At 35.1% G+C, this 22,205-nt stretch overlaps 1 protein-coding gene and 1 long non-coding RNA gene across 6 annotated transcripts in view; one reads left to right on the forward strand and one right to left on the reverse strand.

The window, feature by feature from the left end:
* Window positions 1-22,205, reverse strand: part of LOC132151902 (Fc receptor-like protein 5) — a 628,771-nt gene that overhangs the window by 212,829 nt on the left and 393,737 nt on the right. The gene's annotated exons all lie outside the window — the stretch shown is intronic.
* LOC132152107 (uncharacterized) lies at window positions 19,701-21,646 on the forward strand. Its single transcript, XR_009436480.1, has 3 exons — window positions 19,701-19,963; window positions 21,161-21,263; window positions 21,434-21,646. It is a non-coding gene; the product is annotated as an uncharacterized LOC132152107 (long non-coding RNA).

Raw genomic sequence — 22,205 nt, forward strand, 5'->3', positions numbered from 1 at the left:
AACCTTATAAAACAATAAAGAGCGACGCATGTCTTATCTATATAGGAATGACAGTACTGATGCTGTGACTCATCTCTGTCAAAGCTGATTCTGGACACAAGATTCCCACCTTCATTTATTTGCATTTCAGTAACGCAGACAATCATGCACTATATGCATTTACAGCACTCATATCGTGATATATAACATCAGCATTACTATTATTCATCTTAATAATTCATGATACGTTCCATGTTTGTAATTTAGTGTCAATGTATTCAAGTAGTTCCTGTTTTGTCTTTTCTGTTGCTCTCCTATGCCGAGGTTAAGCAGTAAAGAGAAATCATTTCCTGTCCGAAATATTCCTATTAGTATTATTTTTTTCAATAAAGTGTGACAGTCACATTCCAAATGAGATTGATGTGTTCATTTAAATGCATTCATCAGCAGAAAGTTCCACTGAGCACTTCTTCTTTTATTTGTTAAGTGTTTTATTTATATTTCTTATATATGTAAGAAATATTCTTATATATTTCGAACATCACATTTGCTGTCATGATAACACAGTGTTTAATATAATAAATTAAATGCATTAAATATTTATTAACAATATTTTTACCCACTGATAAAAATAGAATGTTGTCATTTGAAAGTAATTTGCTGGATTTTGGATCTGTTAATTGTTAATATGTGCCTATAATCACAAAATGGTTAAATATCAGTCCAAATCTATCATTTTATCATAAATTCTTAAGAATATACTGTCTTCTTCGTAACAAAAATGTGTTCTGGACAGTAAATTTAGTCCCAAAACCGGTCAAGCTTATTATAAACGGCAACAGTGGTGATATCACTACATTAAATAGTAAATATAATGTATATTTGATAAGTTTATATAATTTTTTATATTAAATATTTTATTATATGCATTTTAACGTGAAGTATTGTAGTTGTATTTATTGATATACAGTATATTCCATGTGTGTGTGTGTATATATATATATATATATATATATATATATATATATATATTCCTTTCCTATATTTTAATCTTAACTTGGAGCTCTTACAATATGAAAAAAAAATATGTCATAAACGTAAGGTATATTTTCCTCCGTCTAGTCCAGATTCTGGATTGAGTGCTGCTTGTCCATGGAAAGGTCCGTGATGCTTTTCCATTGCTAGGGTGTTTTGAATTTTTGTTGTGTTGCATCGCAGTTGCTAGGGTTTTGTGTTAGGTTGCTAGGTTTTTCCTTACTGACCTAAATCAAAAGAGTCTCCAGATTATTCTGCTCTTCGTCCATCAATGCTATGTGTTTTATCAGCGGTCAGGTGGAAACTGTTAGATCACTCTGAAGAAATAATAAACCCACCTCATCTCAACAAGACACATGATTTGAACAATCATTCATGTAGCACAAACACTCAGTTTAATTTCCTAACCACAAGGATGAGCAAGTAATAGTGATGCTCGTATAAACCGCTAATAATATAATCCACAATGATTCACTCAAATCTTGCACTTTGTTGATTAGGTAACAGTCATTTCTGTTCTTTTTTTTTTCTTTTTCCCTTCTTATGTCTACGTGTTTCGGTCCCTATAAAATCTGTCAACTTTTCTCACCATATGTCAAACAAACCCCGAAAATACTCCTCCATTCATTTCAATTAACACTATTCATGCAGCTTCTAGACGTTCACTCATTGTGAGACAAACGAGGCCGACCATGACCCGATGACAACCTATGAGCATAAAAGATATTTGAGCAGATAGTTCAGTCTTTAGATTAGAGACAGGAGTGGCTGTTTGAAATGAGGAAACCTGAGCAATATAATCATATAAGAAAATAAAAATAACTGAACTCATAGTGAACTGTGCAGACAATCTGATAACAAACTAGACCACTGGAATTAGCCCTTTTAGAAAATGAGTGCAATTGAACAATAATCCTTCTGTTGCTCTTTTTAAATTTAGCATGCAATGAAAAGACAATCAGTGCATGTGTCTGACGAAATAAATAGCTCATCATCTCTGAAAGCACTTTAAACTGGGGACCTGCGGTGAGAAGCGTAAAAATGCAGTTTACAGTCATGCTTGTCTAGCAGTGTAATGCATCACTGGAACATGTTTAACTCTCTGCTAGAACAGCATTAAGCTTTATAAGAAACCTTCGAAGTGTGTTTGGACGCATGCACTACATACACAGTGGGTTTAGTGTAAAAATGTTTGATTTTGCATTAGATTAAGTGTCTGTGTTTATGCTCCAACGCTTTCTCACTATCTTTACATTTCTTCGTCATTGTTAGTCTCAGGTTTATACACGTAACCACAAGTGTAGTTCACCACCATCACACACACTTCCCAATCACAAAATGTGATCCATAACACTTTTGCATACACAATACACATACATGTCCATTTAAATGAATTATTCATCTAATTTTTTACCTGTTATTTTAAATAGCTTCTTTAAATGTTTTGCTTTTAAAGTTTATTTTACAATTTAATTAATTTAAATATTATAGTTGAATATAATTATAAATATTTAAAATATATATTTAAGAAATATTAAATTAAAATATATTTTTTACATTATAACTAAAATATAATATTTTAATGAAACGATTAAAATCATTTATTTGAAATTTTAAACTTTGTTTATGTTTAATTAAAATAATATTAATATTCTTTTATACATGAATGCAATAATATTTATGCATAATTAAGTGTTTATACTTTCTGGAGCCACTGTACCCATAATTACACACTTTCTGAAGTTAGATCCCCTTTTGCCCCAATAATAGAGACTGTTAATGGCATGGATTCAACAAGGTGCTGCAAACATTACTCCAGGCTTCGGGTTAGTGAGGTTACTCTCCACTGTGCATTTTCGATATATTATAACCTACATAATTAGTTTGAAGGGTTTACAAATACATCAGGGGGTACATTAAGATGAAAAAAAAATTAAACCAAAAGATATAATTAAATATTATTAAATGTGACTCAAAACAAAATGTGTAAAAAATAAAAAAAGTATTTAATAAATAACCTTCCACTGATGTAGCCTATGGTTTGTAGGATAGGACAAGATACAACTTTTTGAAAATCTGAGGATGCAAAAATATATAAATTAAATTAATTTAAAACATAAACAAATTGCCTTTAAAGTTGTCCAAATTTAGCAATGCATATTAATGCTTCAAAAAAAAGAAGTTTTGATATATTTACGGTAGGAAGTTTACCAAATATCTTCATGGAACAAGATATTTACCTACTTAATATCCTAAAGATTTTTTGGCATTAAAAAAATCGATAATTTTGAATATGTTTTGGGCTATTGCTGCTACCGTGCGCTCCAGGGTCACACATATTACAGTATTAACATTTTGCATCTTTTTAAAAATATTTATTTTTTTTTAATTAATTTTTACTTTTTAGATATTACTGAACCTCTGAGTTTGAAATAAAAATAAAAAGGCTTATTTGCCTGAGAATTTACAGTTAAGCCTATATAATGAATGTAACTATCACAGGTAGCAGATTAATTAAATAGGCAAATATTTCTTTTTTTTAAAAAGACACAAGTGAAGAAACCGAATAAAACATTTCAAAACACGGTTGAAAGCAGAGCTACATCCTTAAATAAATGAACAGAAATCCAGCTAAGAATAAACCGAGTGATGACAACTCATTGTTTATGCAGCATAATTAAACAGCTTTGCACACCCGTTATTATGAATATATACTAGCGTTGCTTGTAGTTCTCCTATATTCGTGCGGTTGTAATCTTAAATTTATAGTACAAACTAGTTTATAGTAACAGTAGTAATCCCACAGTACTCTTTGAAGCACTGTTTGATTCCAGCGCGTTACTTTTGTCAGTGAACAGCAGCTGCAGCCAGGGTTGCCAGGTTTTCACAACAAACCCCTCCCAAATGCTTTTCAAAACTAGCCCAATCGTGTTTCGCAGGAGAGGAGAAAAAACATAAAACCTGGCAACACTGGCTCTAAAACCAGCGCGAGAGGGCGGCAGTCTGCGTCTCCATGGCGACGCAGTGTTTGTGTTGACACGCGCGTGAGTCAGAGCAGCGGTGAGTCACAGTCAGGAGGAAATTCTCTCTGTTCTCGATTCACACAGCCACACACTCTCAGCCGAGCCAAATAAGGACACCAGCTCGAGAGAGAGACGGGAAATCTGTCCTGTTAGGGGCCGGCTGAGGGGAGGGGAGGGGAAGGGTCACACCCAGCCACTTCACACCTCAGTTTACTGGCCAAACAGCTCGGTTAAGGGGATAATATTTCACATCGCAAACGGTTTAGCAATTTCACGATGATAAAGTGGCCTTCAGCTTTTGTAGTGCAGCCCCAGCCCTTTTTGTTGCTTTTTAGGTAATGAATGAACCACTACAGTGTGCAGTGGTGTTATCATATGCTAATATACGCTGACACTGTGTATATATATATATATAACCGTGTTTGGATAGTGGCATGTTCGTTTTTTGAGAAGAAGTTGAAGTTAAAATGTATAACCTGCACCTATCGCACAGGTGGTAGGTGCTATATGTGACCCTAAACCACAAAACCAGTCATAAGGGTCTTTTTTTTTTTTTTTTTTTTGAAATAATGAGATTTATCTAGCATTATGGAAGCTGAATAAATAAGCTTTCCATTGATGTATAGTTTGAAAGGACAGGACAATATCTGTCTGAGATACAACTAGTCTGCAATCTGAGGGTGCAAATATTAACCAATCGCCTTTAAAGTTGTCCAAATGAAGTTCTAAGCAATGCATATTACTAATCAAAAAATATGTTTTGAGATAACCATTTGGTAAAATTTTTCTAAATATCTTCACGTTTAAAAAAAATAAAGGGACTCATACAGGTCAATGATTTTGGGTGAACTATCCCTGTAACTGAGGTTTTTTGGCCATATTTTTGCTGTTTTATAGACGTTTTACTTTAATTAAAAAGCTTGTAACATTTCAGGCTCCCAATGTTACACTACAGTGTGTGATGATATTCCCTGCCTTTGGGGCATGTTGTCACAAAAGGTCAACATTTGCTCTTATTCCTTGGACAATAACCATGAAAAAAACAATAGCTTGTAGCTTTTAAAGCGTGGTAGCTTTTAAAGCATGGTATTCACATGCTTTCATGCACCTTTCTGAACATCATGGCACCTTTTGGAAACATAATCTCTTCTCTTTCTTTTAAGTGCAGTCTTCTGTGTTTACTCTGCAGCTGTGAAGCGATGACAGCAGTGCAGTTTCTTCATTCAGTAAGCAGCCATTTATCAGAGTGAATTGAAGGCACAGTTCAACCTAAAATGAGAATTCTGTCAGCATTAACTCATTCCCATTTTGTTCCAAACCTGTATGACTTTTTTTCTTTTTCTGAACACAAAAGAAGATATTTTAGACCAGACAACACTATCTGGCTTTCATTGTATGCAGAAGGAAAAAAAAAACATTGAATAAAGTCAGTCATACAGGTTTGGGACGAGATTTTTGGATTATCTATTTCTTTAAGGGTTCTTAAACTGAAGCGTTAACACCACTTTTGAAGGCAAATTAAAGTTGTAGTCTGACTGAAATCGAACATTTCATGTGCATGAAACCATACTGAATGAGATCCAGAGTCCAGGATGCTAGCCATTACACCATGGTGCTCAACCTCAGCACTGTGTGTTTTTGGGAATACACTGGATTTCTTCAATGCAAACGTTCTGCCAAAATTACTAAAATTCAACCAAAACCAGCATTGAGTGTTGGCGAAACCATTGCCAACTGGAAGATGTCCGAAGGCCCTATAATCAACTAAACAATAAACAGTCAACTTGCAGTGAAAGTTTCTCGGACTCAGCCAAATACTATTCAAGGTCGTCAGTTGATTTTCAGAATTTAACATAAAAGATGTGTTGTTTTCAAGTAGCAGAACTAATGGTTTATGTCTCTGCCATACATCACTGCAGTAATGCAGAGCCAATTTAGGCAGTGCACTTTATATGTACCTCTACTGCAGGTCTAAATGTTGCTGAGCAGATTTTAAAGCATGCATAATGGACTGGAGCATGCAGTAGTGGCATGGTAATTATATCGACTGTTTGTGTGGTAATGGATTCAATGGCTCACATTTATCAGGCTGTGGGTGTTTGGTGAGGCTTAAGGACATTATCATTAGAGAGTGGCATTAGAAGGGCATCACTGTGAGAAAGAGACAAAAAAAGGTGCTTTTTGGGAGGTATATTAAAAAAGCGAGTATATTAGATGTGCATTTATTTATAGGGAGACTTGAGAACGGCAGTGTGTCATTTTGAGTGTGAATGATCTCATTAAAATGATCTCATGCAGAGGAAGTGCTGTTGCTTTCATTTCCCTTTTTTCTGAGATCATTTTGTCTCGTTTCCCATTTACACTGAAAAGGATTTCTTTTTATTCTGAAGTAATTTTCATACACATTTAATTGTTTTGACAATGAGGACTTTAACTACTGTGCTTTCTGATCATTTTATGAAGAATAAGTGAATGCATGTGCAAATCTCACCATAATCATTCTAGGGTGTTGCAATGTGTTATGTTGTAATGCAGTTGATTGGCATTCGTGGATGGTTGCTAGAGCAGTGCTTGGTTGTTGCTTAGGGTTTGATTTTGTTGAAAACCGATTAGCATCTGTTGTGTCAGCTTTTCTGTTTGAATGAAACAGTCGGAGGGCACATGCAGATGAATTCTGGGAGCTGATGGGCAACACACTGGACAGCTGGATGAAGTTTGGGAGGGGGTCAAGATTTGACCCCAGGTGTGAGGAAAATAATTTGTAATAGAAACAACCAGACTGTTAGTTAACATCAAATGAGGCTAGATCCAATTGCTAATTCATTAATTTAATGAATGTTGTCTTAAGCAACTCAGCTGTGTCCTAAGCGAAAGTAATAGTGCTCACCCTCAGGCCCTCCACAATGTAGATTAGTTTGTTTCTTCATGGGAACAGATTTGGGGAAATTTAGCATTGCATCACTTGCTCACCAATGGTTCCTCTACAGTGAATGGGTGCCGTCAGATTGAGAGTCCATACAGTTGATAAACCCCCCCCCAAAAAAAACACAAGTAGTCCATCAGCCAATGCCTTGTGAAGTGAAAAGCTATTTGTAGGAGAAAAAAAAGGTGTGAACTATTTGGGTGAACTATCCCTTCAAAGTACACCATTAGTTCCCAGCACTGAAATGTTAAACAAGTTAAGCTTTGGATTTTAGTTTCTATAAGAAAAGAAAAGAAAAGAAAAGAAAAGAAAAGAAAAGAAAAGAAAAGAAAAGAAAAGAAATGTCTATTTAAACAATGAGCTCCAATGGGGTCCGATGTTTTTATATATAAAATACACATGGACATTCTTCAAAATATATTTTTTTGTGTTCCAGAGAAGAAGGTCAATCAAATAGGTCTGAGTAAAGCTGAGTAAATAATTGTAGGTTTTTCATTTTGGTTGAACAATCCCTTTATGAAACGTCCCCTTTGTGACGTGCATAGAGTGTGCATTCGCCGCTGGGCCACAGCTCGAACAAAAAATGCTTTTTTGGCAGTTCCTTGAGTGCAACTGCATTGCAGAAACTCATTAGCAAACTACCTGAAAGATCTTTATCTTCGCACATGACAATACCTGAAGTACCACAACTGAACAAGGAAATGAAGACACGACAGTCAAAGAGAGAAAGGTGGTCTGAACAGAGAACAGGGAGGTCCCGATAAGAGTTTATTTCTGTGGGGTATATTTAGACTTGGCTGTGAAAATTACAGAGAGGAAAAAGAGTAATGTATAAACAGTAATACGAATCTGATGTAACGTACTGCAACAGGCCCTCACAAGCGAACGCACACACATAGCAACTCATGAGAAAATCTGCTATGAATTCCTCCCAAGGACACACTCTGATATTACACATAATGAGCGACATAAAGAGAAATCAGCACAGAAGTGAGCGAGACAGCTGTAAAATCCATGCTATTAATGGTTGCGAGCGGCGCACAGATAATATCATGAAGACTACACGAGCAGTCCGAGTGCTACAGAGCAGCAGCCACAGTGACGCCATTGTGGTTCAAAACGCACTTCCTGTCTGCTGCCACAGTGTTTGTGTTTCGTGTTGCTGTGGAAACCGTGAACACATAAATGAGTGTTTATATAGAGTGAGAAACTGAGAAATCGAGGACAAACCCTTATGACTAGCTGGAATGAAAAAGTAAATGCATCCAGACAGGGCTTTACTGCTGTGTGTTTGTGTTTGTGTGTGTGTGTGTGTGTGTGTGTGTGTTGTGGATTAGCAGTGGCCCCTAAAGCAACATTAAAATACCTGCTCATTCCATAGGCTTTTACTGCCTGTCCCAACACATTCCAGTAAATGGATATAACATTATGTAAATGCAAGTGATTATGTCATGCACATTCAGTTGTGCAAAACCTGGCTGAAGTATAACACGTTTGCAGATAATATCGTTTACCTAAACTATATTGTAAAGAAATGAACAAAGTATAGCATGGTGTACTATAGTACTTTACAGTATTGTAACATATATATATATATATATATATATATATAGTACACTTTATAGATTGTCTTGTTTTTAGAAGAAGGTTCAGTGTTCCGCTAAATTCACCTTCACTGGGGTGTTGTGCGGTTGCTATGGTGTTTTGACTGGTTGCTGTTGTGTTCTGTTGTTTCTAGGGCACCGCAGTCGCAGTGTAGTCACTCAAATGTTTTGAGTGATTTTTTTAAATGTATCGCTATGTGGAGTGTGTTCTCGGTAGTTGTAGTTGTTGTAGTTGAAAAAACTTAAAATGAGAAATGTTATCTCGGCAACTAACTGAAATAAAAACATTTAAGTTACTACCTAAAACTGAAATAAAAAAATAAATGAAATCTAGACAGAAATATAAAAAACTAATAAAAATTACAAAAGCACATATTCTTAAAAAAAAAATAATAATAATTATATATATATAATTGAAAAATATGAAATAAAAGCTTATTTAAATATTATTTAAATCTATAATAATATATATGCCTAGATAATACTAAAATACCAAATGACTTGTGTATAAGGGTGATTAAATAAGTAAAAATGGCATATTCTCTCATTTACTCTTTTCTGTATATTTAGTTGTTGTTGTTTAGAACGCTTGATTTAGATGATTTTAGTCTTTTCCTCTGATTGTATGAGTACAGTACTGTCTTACACTTCCTAACAGTGTGAGTTTTGTTTATTGTGTGTTGATGTGCGAGTGAAAGAGCGTTGTGTCTGGAAGAGGAGCTTGTGTTTCCTCTGAGGAATGCTTGTATAATAAGATCCCGCTGTCATGACAACCAAACTTGATTTTTAAGGGGGCTGAGACTAGTTCAGTTATAGAAACCTGAGGCAGTGTCTGCCACACACACACACACACACACACTGACTTTTAGATAAGACATGCATGAACCCTTATCGCAGCATTCGTGAATGTCCATGTACAGCAGCCTTGGATTGTGAACTGTGAAAACTCTGGTAGATTATATAATTTCACCTTTTTTCTTGTATTAGAGGTATATATATATATATATATATATATATATATATATATTTCACATGCTCTAACCTGTGCAGCAATACAGAGAATAATGAATGGAAAAAGTATCCTTCTCAAGCTTCTGTGCCAAATGTAACAACGGACAAACTTTCTGATTCAGCGGATGACAAATTCAATCCCTCTTTGGGTTATATGACTCTGCGACATCCTGACCGCTGATTGTAAACACGCAGAAGAGTAATGCATATAAAAACTCTAGTCAAAAAATATTAAGATACGTGACCAAACCTGGATGGAAGCTGAACATCGGTCATGTGTCATGTGTTGGATGAGCTGAAATGAGTCAGTGTGCGAGTCGGTGCTTACAGCAGCATTTCTCGGGACTCCCGTGAGACTGGTGTGTAAGTGTGTGTGAGGAATGTGTGATGTCCAGACACTGCGCAGTTGTTCGGACCCTTTTCTCCGGCCCGTGTCTGAGGAGGGTCAGGCAGGAGCGGACAGTCGTAAAGTGTGTACGAGGGCAGAGTAAACACATGTCTCTGAGATCTGGAGGAGGGTTAGTGTTTGTCAGTGTGTGTATGTCTGTGTCTGTCCTGTAAACACTGTGCAGGTGTGAGCCTCTTTGTGTCCTTCTGACCCAATACAAGTGTTGACATACTGTGAACACCATTCAGATGTTTAAAATGAAGCACCAGCATGAATGAAAAGAGTCTGAAAATGACCAAAACCAAGAGGCATTTTACTTTTTAATAACAATATCTGCTTCTAATATATTACATACTTGTTTAGTAATGTCACATTATACACACTGTATCCACCTTTTTCTTCTTGTTAGAGCGGGCGCAGCCATTTGTAAATTCTATGGGTTTAGCTTCCAGTCTCATTCACCTACAGCTATCCTTAGCTGTACAAAACAGCATGTTTTGCTGCTTGATACTGAAAATTGGCGTGTCTTACCATATTATTTGAATGTATTAACGTAATTATTCCTGCATGTTTGAATTTCTCATTATTTCCCTATAGTGGCTAATGAACCGGAAGTCTCACCCATAGACTTGCTTCCGCATTGAAGAATAAGGTGGATAGCATAGTAAATTGTTTCGAAAAAATAATCATTATTACAGTGTATATAATCACAATATATCATGTTATATGACATATTATATTTTAATATACGCATATATATTTAAATGTTATTGTATAGCATAGTAAAGTGTTTAGAAAAAAATGATAAATATCATATAAAATGTATTATTTTTTTTTTATTGCATTACACCTATATACTGTATGTACTACAGATATAGTGAGTGGAAAATATAATATAGAGCTGTAATTTTATATAACTGCACAGCTGTTCTAAAATATAGTATTGTGTACTATAGTACAGTAAAGTGTTACAGTATTAAGATACAGTGTTAGTACATCACAAAGATGTAAAATGACAGCTGTAGAAATGTTTATATAGAATATAATATGTATAAATATGTAAAATGTATATTTTAGAAAACATTGCACTATATTATATTATTGTAACGCACTGCACTAAAATTGTGTATAGTTCAGTATTATTTAAGTATAGTTTAATGTAATGTAATAGTAGAGTATAATATTTCTTAATATATGCAATTTAAGTGTACACTGAAAAAGCACACTGAGTAATATGGCTTACGCTACAACTAGAATACTGTTTTATAATAAACTGTTGTGTGCTGTTATGTGCAGTATAATAGTAAAAGATTGTACAGTACAGTATAAATAATATGAAAGAGAGCGATCACATGCTGCTGTAGTGAATGAAACTCAACAGATGCAGGTGAAACAGTGATTGGAAGAGATCAGATGAAACGTGAATAGCATGAGGCATGTGTGCGTGTGTGTGTGTGTGTGTGTAGAGGGAAACAGTATCTCTCTTTTATGAGCTCTTCTGCTGTATAATTGCTCCCTGCCTCTTCCTGTGATCCACGCTGATGGAGGGGAGGGCTCAACTTCTGACGTTATAGAAATAGGAATTCCCTTCGCTGGTCTCTCTCGCTCCGCTCTCATTCACTTTCACCCCATCTGGCCCCCAGACGAACTCTCTCTCTCTCTCTCTCTCTCTCTCTCTCTCTCTACCTCTCTCTCTCTCTCTCTACCTCTCTCCTATATAAACACTCATAGCGTCTATACAGGAGTTGGACACTCCCTCTGACACACAACTGCTATAAGGTTCCTCTCACGCTCTGAGCGGAGGCGATACAGAGAGACAGAGGAGTCCGATCGTCCAGGTAAGAGGCCAGAGTCACACTTCTGAACTTTCAATAACATCTGCATGTGGTTTCTCTATTGCTCTTTACATTTTCAAGGCGTTTTGCTCCCAAAAACACCCCTTGTTCAGCACTTTTGAGGTTTGCGGTGTAGTTGGTAATGGTCGGACTGACTTTTTGAGTTCAGTCAGACAAGTGATCCACTTGAGGAAAGGTCATCCGTAAATAGTTTCTTCGAATGGGCCGTCTGAGCGACTGCGCGACATCTGTCAGCCAGACATGAGTTCGGGGCGGCGTGAAGTGGAGGTCATAAAAACGCTCTCAAACCAAGGAGTGCGAGGATGAGGCTGTGGAGAAACGCTCAAACATTCTTCTCATTGTTCTCAAGTCTCGGAAGACCGTGCCAGACGCTGCACAGCCAAAACAACTTTCAGAGGAAGGAGGAGGGGGGAATAAAGTGTGGCAAAAACAGAAAGGCCAAGCCGGGAGTGTTAGTCGAGGTGTGCAAGCTGGAGCGCTAGATCACAGCAGAGCGAAAGTGACCTGACTGAGAAGATTATTCATCTTGTGCTCTTTCAGAGTAAGAATGAGTAACCCTGACAGTTTAGCCAGTTTATTGACATGTAAATATAACAAATATAACAAATAGCATAGTAGATAACAGTGTAGCAGCATAGTGCAGTATATAATATATTGAAGTTTTAGTGCAGCAAATTATTCAGTATGCACAATATAAGCGTGTAGTATAATAAAGTGTAATAGAGTATACTATAGTAAAAAAAGACAAGGGTTTACAGTATATTGCATACATTACAGTGTAGCGTATACTCATTACAGTGTAGCGTAAATAGTGTTACATAATATACAGTAGTATAGTATTGTGTATAATATATTGAAGTGTTTAGTATGATATTTTATAGTGTACTAGTGTGTAGTACAGGATATTACATACTGTATATTAGTACACAGTGCATTTTATATACAAGTATTTTGTAGTATGTAGTGTTTATTGTTATAAAATGTGTGTTGTTGTGTGTAGCAAATTGTGTAGTATTGTGAAGTCTATAAAATATTGCTAAACTGTATACAGCAACATAGTAATAAAGTGCATAGCACAGTACGGTAAAGTGTGTGCTAGAGTATATTATTAATAGTATATAATAATATAGTGTATATTACAGCTAACTGTAGTATATAGTAAAAAATGTAAAATGTAGTGAAATATATTGTATTGTGAAGCATATAAAAGTGTTACATACAATGATATTATACAGTATACTATAAATGAAAGCATTTAGTGAAATAAATAGTTTAGTATGATATTCTATGGTGTACAAAACAAGTGTGGTATAATTAAGTGCAAAGTATAGTATATTAGTATATAGTGTATATTCTAGTGAAGTGGCTGTAGTATAAAAGATACTGAGTTGTGTAGTATTGTGAAGTGTATGAAATATTGTTACATTACATACAATACTATAATACAGTGTGTAACATAGTAATGTGCTCATTAGGCCTAAAAATGAGGAACTGAGACTATGAGAGAAGCTAGAGAGATACAGGTTCGAGGTTCTGGAAACAGGCCTGTCCCAGTTTTCGGAGAGCACAGGAGTCCTCAGGACTGGTACAGAGATTAGGAAACGGTGCGTAGGTGGACCAAGTGTGATGGGTTCCTGTATTTGCTGCTGAGTGTTTGTTCATGGCTTCTATGCTGAAGTTAATGGCTGCTGCAGAGGATTGGGTGTAACAGTATCTGGAGTAAAGTTACAGGCACAGTAGCGTGAAAACCATGAGCTGTGAATTTATGCTCTGTTTAAAAGAGTGCCTCATGTGAGGGAGTTTTTCTCTGCTGTATGCTGCTTTTGCAGAAGTTGTATTTGGTGTCAGTCACTCTGGTTTTGAGTTAAATGAATGACTCTTGAGAGACACACACATTCACACGAGCAGGGTGGAGTACTATACGCTTATGAAAGCCACCTGGCATGATTTCTGCTGAGTCATTAATTACATTCAGTCATCTACTGTTTGACGGTTTAAATTTCACTGAAATTAAAGTTAGATTTCACTTCAAACGATTAAACATCATGCCTGAAATTTGATAATGTGCAACAAAATGAAGTAAATGTGAAAAACAGATTAAAATAAAATACTATATTAAATATTTTGGAAAAATATTCTTTGTCTTTGAAAATGTATACATTTTATACACATTTATTCTATAAATATTTACAAATTTTAATCCTAATATTATATTGTTATGTATATATTTATGACATATTGTTTAATATTTGTTCTGTTACAAGCTAGAGGCCTAGCAAATGTCAAAATTATATCAAATTTAATCAGAAATCAGAAAAATGTGCCATTATTATTTTTTTTATGTTTTGCTGGTGTTTTAGCCCACATAATTAGTCATTTTTTAAATATTTTAATTGGGTTTAATTCTTTTAAAAATGCTTCATTTTTATTTTCATTTTCTAAGTCACTTTGCATCTGTTTAATATATATATGTGTGTGTGTGTGTGTGTGTGTGTGTGGGCCTAAATTGGTGCATCCATAAGGCGACAGTGACTAATCGAAAAATCGAATTTGTTGGCAACTATATAGATCTGGCAAGCTTGCAGAGCAAATGTGATATTAGGGGTATTTTTTCTTCAATCCCTAAAATTAGCTGCAACACTGCAGGATGAATGTGTGATTTCTCATCATGAGGAGAGCCGTAAAAAGTCTTTCCTGCTCTTTTCCTCTGTGAGGTGTAACCGCATCGGCTGCATCAGGCCAGACGCTGTCATTAGTGAGAGGAAAGACTGAGATCACTGGCAAAAAGAACAACTGTGGCTTCAATTTAGAGGGGAAAAGCTGATTGGAAAGATCTGATGGAAAATATTAATGGATAGAGATCTTCCCGTTCACGAGGCGTCACTTCATCAAGTCTAGATTGGGTGGATGATTTCAAGCATTCGAGAATCGAGAAAACACATCACAGCGCTTCAGATGCCCTTCAAAAGCAATATTCGCTCTTAATGCATAATTTCAGTTGCAGACTCGCTTGGAAAGGCGCGTTTGTGGGTGTGGAAAATGCATAATGAGTTTTCTAGGGGGGAAATATCATGCTTTAAACTCTTTTGCAGCTTTCCATAACTGGACAGTTGAGTTCAGTCCTGACTTGGGTGTAGAAGTGAGATAAAAAATGTCTGAGTGTTGTTACATACTCATCAAAACAAGTGTCATTTAATAAAAGAAAGACACTTTTCAGTCAAAATATAAAACAACAGATATTATTTAAAATTAGTGATAAAATAAACATTTTGTGGTTGTGAAATGTTAATTAAGTCTATAGATGAACTACACCTGATGGTAGTATTCTAGTAAACATTGAGCAAAAATCTTGAGAAAAAAAAGAGAGAGGGAGAGAGATGCAGGTTACAAGCACTTGCTTTGACATTTTCTTATCAACTGACATTCAGACATTTTTAATCGCAGCTTTGCTACCCTAACTCTTTTTTGGGGCCTGTGCGTGTAAGACTGACGGGCCACATCCTCTGATCATCATCTAAATGACTGTCTGTAAAGTCTCATCTTGCACAGTTAGTGGGGAAAAACCTGAACAAAAAACTGCACCACAAACAGTCGGTGCTTTAGAAGTCATGGAGGTCTTTGTTTAGAGCTCGCAGGTTTACTTGCAGCATTATCTGGGATATTTTATGTAAAGACGCAAAGGAGTTCCCCTGCGTCTGGACATATTCATGCCATTTTTTTCAGTGCTGACATTTGTATTGACAATTGCAAGACGCCGTAAGGAACTGGAACGATTCTGTCGACTGGTTACGATGCTGTAAATGTTCCTTCATAAACGTTTAGAGGGAAAACCGCTTGAAGAGAATGCGAAGTGACATGTTACAACTGGAAAATATGCTTCTCTTTTTAAAAACTCCAAACTGACGAGTCGTCGTAGGAAAGATCACCGTAATAGACTGCGATGAGGTGAAATGAAGAGCAAATGAAGACTGAATTTCTTAAGAAAGGCTTTAGTATTCAAAGGTGTGTCTCTTCTAGAACAGATTTCAGTAATGGATCAAATTGTGCTTCCAACTTAATGCCATCTAGATTCATTTTATAGGTCCAAACTCTTAATCTATGCCAATAATAATGTCATTTGTGTCTATTTTGAGAGAAACATCTGAGATGAAGTTGATATTGAAATAAAACTTCTCTTTAACAATGCAGTTTATTTCTGAAAACGAAGCAAACCCTTAAAATACTAAAACTTTCCAAATTTGAATCAAGTGTCTGGTCCTCTGGGACTTTATCTGAGAGAGTGAGTGGTCCTGCAAGACATACTAGATTCTTCACAGCTCTTAAAAATTCTAGATAAAACACGGGGTTTTGAAGAGACCAACATACTTAGCGTTTTTTATGGCACTTGGCGGGGACTGCGCGTCTTTCTGACCTCATTTCAAAATGTCATTGAAAAGTTATTTTTATAAGTCTACAGGAAGCCCAGTCACCCAGACGCTAGCAGAAGGAGTGGCCAGAAGCAATGACAAAAAATGAGGTGCCATCATTTACTTGCTTTTAAACATGTTGGACTTTCTTTCTTTAATGAAACCCAAAATAAGATGTTGAGAAGAAGTTCATACTGCCTGTTAAGCTCCAAAAAGAAGTAAAAAGTACCATTATATTGTAAAAATGTTGCTCTAAAAACATACATATAAATACGATTCACTGCAGTTGCCAGCTGGAAATAACACCATTTACAGTAAAACACCAACAATTTGTATTACTTTTCACACAAATTATGATTAAAGGTTGAATACTGATTAATAAGGATTTAGTCCCACACAGTTCACTGCACAATGCTGTAATATGACCACAAACCACTTTTACCATTTTCATTGTGACATTTTACATTTATTGCACATAATAAGCAAAATATGACATTCCTGAAGTAAAGTTGCTCGGGGGCTCACCTGATACAGCAATGCACAGTGCTCATATGATGAGACCAGTAAACCGCGAATAGCAACACTCAATATACAGTACACCAATTTTGCATGATAATTATTATATTAAATTATAACTTGACAGCAAAGTTTTTACTTTATCAAAATAAAATACAATGAACCAAACATCCGTTGGAACGCAACTGAAGTACAAGTAAAGTTCCCATGATGTTTGCAAAATTCTAAAATGGAATGTTCCTGTTTTTAAAGCATTTCAAAAATGGATGTTTTGAATAGTCAGATATCATTCTCAAATAGTGTTCTCATAACTTGATGTTTTTAGAACACATTTTTGTTCGCTTGGTAAGTACTTTTAAGAGTTCAGTGTCTTGTATGCGCTCACTGTATGGAAAAAAGTAGTGTTTACATTCTCCTAAATATGTTTCGTGTTTCACAGAAGAAAAAGAAAAGTCCTACAGGTTCAGAATGACACAAGGGTGAGTAAACGATGACAAAACTTTCATTTTTGGCCGAACTCTCCCCTTTTTTTTATTTCGGCTGTTTGCTATCTGTCTGCTGTGTTGTTTGCTTTTTCACAGAGCCCTTGTGCATGATGTGTTAGGACAGATATAGAAATGTAGGACCCCACCTCAGACAGAATGACTTAAGCCCGGACCCTCCTCTTCTGCCAGCCAGGGGAATTCCTGGCAGAGTGATTTTTAAACCTAATGACTGAATCACATTGCCAGGGATTTCCAATGGCTCGTGTGAGGGACTCGACTCGGAGACATCAGACACGCCATATATATGCATTGCAAACACACACATCTGAACACACGAGACCCTAATCCTGAAGGAATGCAGACTGTCTCGTACATGAGTTCATGGTGACAGAAGTCCCAATTGACGTGCATTTCTATGCAGGCTGTATGGTGTCAGGACTTAACCCACATGTGAACACTGCTTTAAACTTCTTTGTTCACAGTGGTTAAGTTCTGCCATCCTGGGACCAAAATCACCAAAGGAAAAGTGAAAGTCAGTAGTGTCTTCAAAATGAACGCATGCACACTGAGTACTGTGACATGATTTTCTCATTGCATGTATAATGTTCCTGAATTAAAGATGCACAAGAGACTAATTCTAGGTTTGACTCTTCTTGCTGTCGTCAATCTTACTCTGTTGTGACAGGCCTGTTTTTATCTTGTCCGAAGTAATCTTCATCTCAGTTGTTTAGCACAATATAAGGCAAACGAGCCGTAGCCTGAAAATAAAAATACTTGGATAAACATCTTTTGTTGGTACTGGAACAAATTCCTGTCAAAACATGATGGATTTTTTCATGCGGCAAACCTCCTAACACCACTGGCTTGCTCTAACCCAACAAAAATATGACCCAAGAGTGTCTTGCTAAAATTCCCATTAATGAAAATGTTATTTCTGAATGTCCAGAGAATATTACAAAAAATGTATGTCCAGAGCCGTTTGAGTTTCTGTGTGTTTTTTGCTTTATTTATTTGTAATTGAATAATTATTAAATAAAGAAATATTCATAGATTATCAATTATAATTTGTCTTATGTATTTATAGATTTATATCTTTCATTGATCACCAGTCTACCAACTGAATCAAGTAGGCAACCTCGAATCTACTTAACCATAACTATTAACTACATTAATAAAAAAATGACTGGCTGATATAAATGCTCTTTCAGGACTAACAAAAGATATTGACTCAGGAACCCATCTTACCGAAATGAAATGGAAAGTGGGATGCAAATGTCAGGTTTTTAGACTGTAAAAAGATATTGCACATGTCTTTTGTAAGTTTGCAACTGTTCATCCTGTTAGTGAAGCTGAAAAAAGTGTGCAACCTGAAAATCAGCACTTCAGTATGAGTCCTCAGCTAAAAACTAGTACAGCTAAAATAGGCATATTAAAGGTACCTCAATTCAAACTGCCTCAAAAAACAAAAGCATGATGTATTCATGCGCAATAGGCATAAAATGTGAACATGAACTTGAATTCAAAGTTTGCCAACAGGGATGTTAAGGACAGTTGTTAAGTGACCACACATGTCCGAACTGAATCTGAACTTTGGCGGTCCAGTTTCAACAAAACCTCTTCAAATGGATCCCACACAAAAGAGGCATTTATGGTAGGGCAGCCATCCAAAAACTGACTCATCTTTTACCGTATTTTCTGCATCCAGGCGGGCTTATCTTATGAGAAAGCCAAAGGATGCCTGCAGCCCACAGCATTGGTTGCCAGCTGTGAAACATAGTGGGGGATCTGCGAGCGCACAGGCCGGGGTTCACACAAATCCTTAGGTGATTGGACCACAGGATCATTTAACGGTGACCCAGGTTCACGAACGCCGTTCTAGCGTAATGTTTCCATATATGGCCAGAGTTCAAGAGTGATTTCAAGAATCCCAGAATCAAGTCAAACAGCCTTCACTGCCTGCATGAAGCTATGAAGAACATAGATTCGCATCTATTTTACTTTCACTCACAAATAATGATGTGCTGAAGCTACCATTAAAACAAGGGGTTGCCATGATGTCATTAGATGGATAGATAGATTCTCATTATTATTTATTTATTTATTTATTCATGGCATTATTTTATCCATATCAGAGCAAATAAATGAGACTTCTTTAATATTGGTTTCAATATTTTAATTTTTTTTATTTTACAGATTGATAGATTTAATATTATACATATACACATGTATATATATTTCAATATATTTTATTGTTTGCCTTGTATAATTAATGTATATATTTAATATTATATTATGTAGAAAATGTAAAAAAAATATACATCATGAACATTTTTTTTGTTCAGCCTTAGGTGCTTAGTCATTGTATATGTTACTGAGAATCAAATAGGACTTTGTGTGTATATATATATATATATATATATATATATATATATATATATATATATATATATATATGCATACACAGTAGATGCATGTATATGTATGTATGAGTCATAAATACCTGAGGTTGCTGGTTTCATACTCCAGCTCTGTGTATCAGTCTGCTGTTATTTTGGTGTGTGTGGCCTGTCTCTGTGTGTGTCAGTGAGCTGGTCTCCTGTGCCTGCTGTGCTGATAATCAGTGGATGGCTGTAGCTGGCTCAGTTCAGCAGGAACAGGGGTCTGCTCTTCTCTCTGTGGCCTTCTGCTCCGAGCGAGGACTGTTCACACTACTGCTGCTCCACACTGTGAGTCACAGGTATGAAAACAGAAATGACCTGTCATTTATCATGATACAATGATGAAATATTCACATTTTGCCCAGATATAATGGTCGTTAAATATTATTGAGCAATGTAAATAAATTCAACTGTTTGTCAATATGTATTGTCAATTTTAACACCACAAATAAAATCCCTTTCAAAAATGTCTTACATGTACATCTCCATTTTTTTATCAGAATCTGAAATAATAAATGGTAATGAAGTTGCTATTTTAAAATATTAAAATAAGTATTCAAACTGGTTTATTTGATATAAATATATTTATAATATATATTAATATATATTAATAATATATTAATAATTTCTATATAGTACAATTAATATGTGTATTTATAATATTATATGTGCATTGCCTTTTACAGTCCAGCTTTTCTTCTATAAGAGCTTTTCTTTCTTCTATAATAAGAATTGATTTGAAATACAATACAATTTTAAATATATTTATATAAAAAATGTATCAAGTGTAAATAGTTTCAAAAATATAAAATATTTAAATATAAACTTTGTACAAACCTGTTAAATATCGCAATAAACCAATTATGAGAGCTATTTTGTTGAAATAACTGAGACATCAAGTTAATATATATATATATATATATATATATATATATATATATATATATATATATATATATATATACACACACACACACTATTTTTTATTATATGAAACAGATATATTTATATATTAATTTACAATATATATATAAAATCTAATGGTATGGGTTAAATAACTTCATAAAATCTTTTTAAAATGCATATTATAATCAATAGAAAAAAAATTAAAAACAGAAAAAAATGACTGGTTAAGGTTATGGTAGTTTCCAGTCTGGAAACCTTTTTTACACAAGGGGTTTGAGGGGTAATGGGTCATTACCAGTTTACTTAGGTTGCTCCAAATCCCTGAGTTAAGTGCACTACGCACTACAGGTATTTGGGATAAATATATCAGCTAAAAAAAAAGCTTAGCAGGATAACAAACATCTCTCACTCTGACACATAAAGCCCAATCTCCAGCATATCCCAAACCTGGATGAGCACTAGTTTTGGCTCTGTTTCCAAACCTAGCTGCTTACAGAGGCGACATTGGCATGAATATGAATATTTTGTAACATTAATATTTTCTTCTAAGCGTCACATATAACGTTTTCATTCATTTCTTTTCATTTCAGATTGGGCTTAGATAAGCAGACATCTGTTTGTGAAACTAGCGTTTGTTATTTGCATTGCAGAGACGTCGAGTTTCTTTGCAGGCTAAACTTAGAAAGATGTGTCGTAAGTGGTTTTTTTTCAGACACTTCTCACCCACTGTCCTCTTCGTTTGTTCATCATTTTTCTTCTCCTGTGTCATCTTCAGTTCTCTGTGAATTTCCCCAAACGCTAAATGATGAAATGTCAACAGCTTTCATTTTTTTCCATCGCGGGCCAAACTATTGGAAATACAGCAAGTGACCAAGGAAACCTAAAGACATACACACAATACAAACAAATACAGTTCAATGTTTGATCGCCAAACCACAAGAGGAACCACGGTCTGAAATCACTTCTCAAGAATAATCCTCACAGAGTCACGGTCAGAGCGGCCTGCGTGCGACGCTCTACTGCCAGCATCGACATGTTCCTCTAAATATTTACTTACGATGGATTTGTAATAAATAAATAAATAGAAAAATGTAAATTAACATATTAATAAATCGATTAATGATACAAATTTTAATTATCGATTACTTTTTATTTTATTTTATTAATTCATTAATTTTATATATCATTTTATATTATTAACTTCATTTTTACCATTGATTAAATTGATTTATTAATAATAATTAATGATGATTAATGATAGCAACTTATGATAGCATATTTAACTTGTGTATATGTTATATATATAATTTAATGTAATAATTATAAAATGCAAATCTCCTTTATATATATAAATATTATATATATATATATATATATATATATATATATATATATATATATATATATATATATATATATATAATTAAAATGCAAATTATGTAACCGTATATTGTGTAATGTTCCAGTTATGTATTCTATTAGACTGTTTAGTGACAGAATATAACTGAATGTGTGTGTGTGTGTGTGTCTTCTGCTGCTGCTCATGTGAAGAACAAGAACGGCGGATGTTTGCTCACACTAAAGCTGTCTCCATGACAACGAAGAAACCCGTCCGTCAGCGCGTGCAAGACGACT

Source organism: Carassius carassius, chromosome 1, assembly GCF_963082965.1.
Source record: "Carassius carassius chromosome 1, fCarCar2.1, whole genome shotgun sequence".
Taxonomy (NCBI): domain Eukaryota; kingdom Metazoa; phylum Chordata; class Actinopteri; order Cypriniformes; family Cyprinidae; genus Carassius; species Carassius carassius.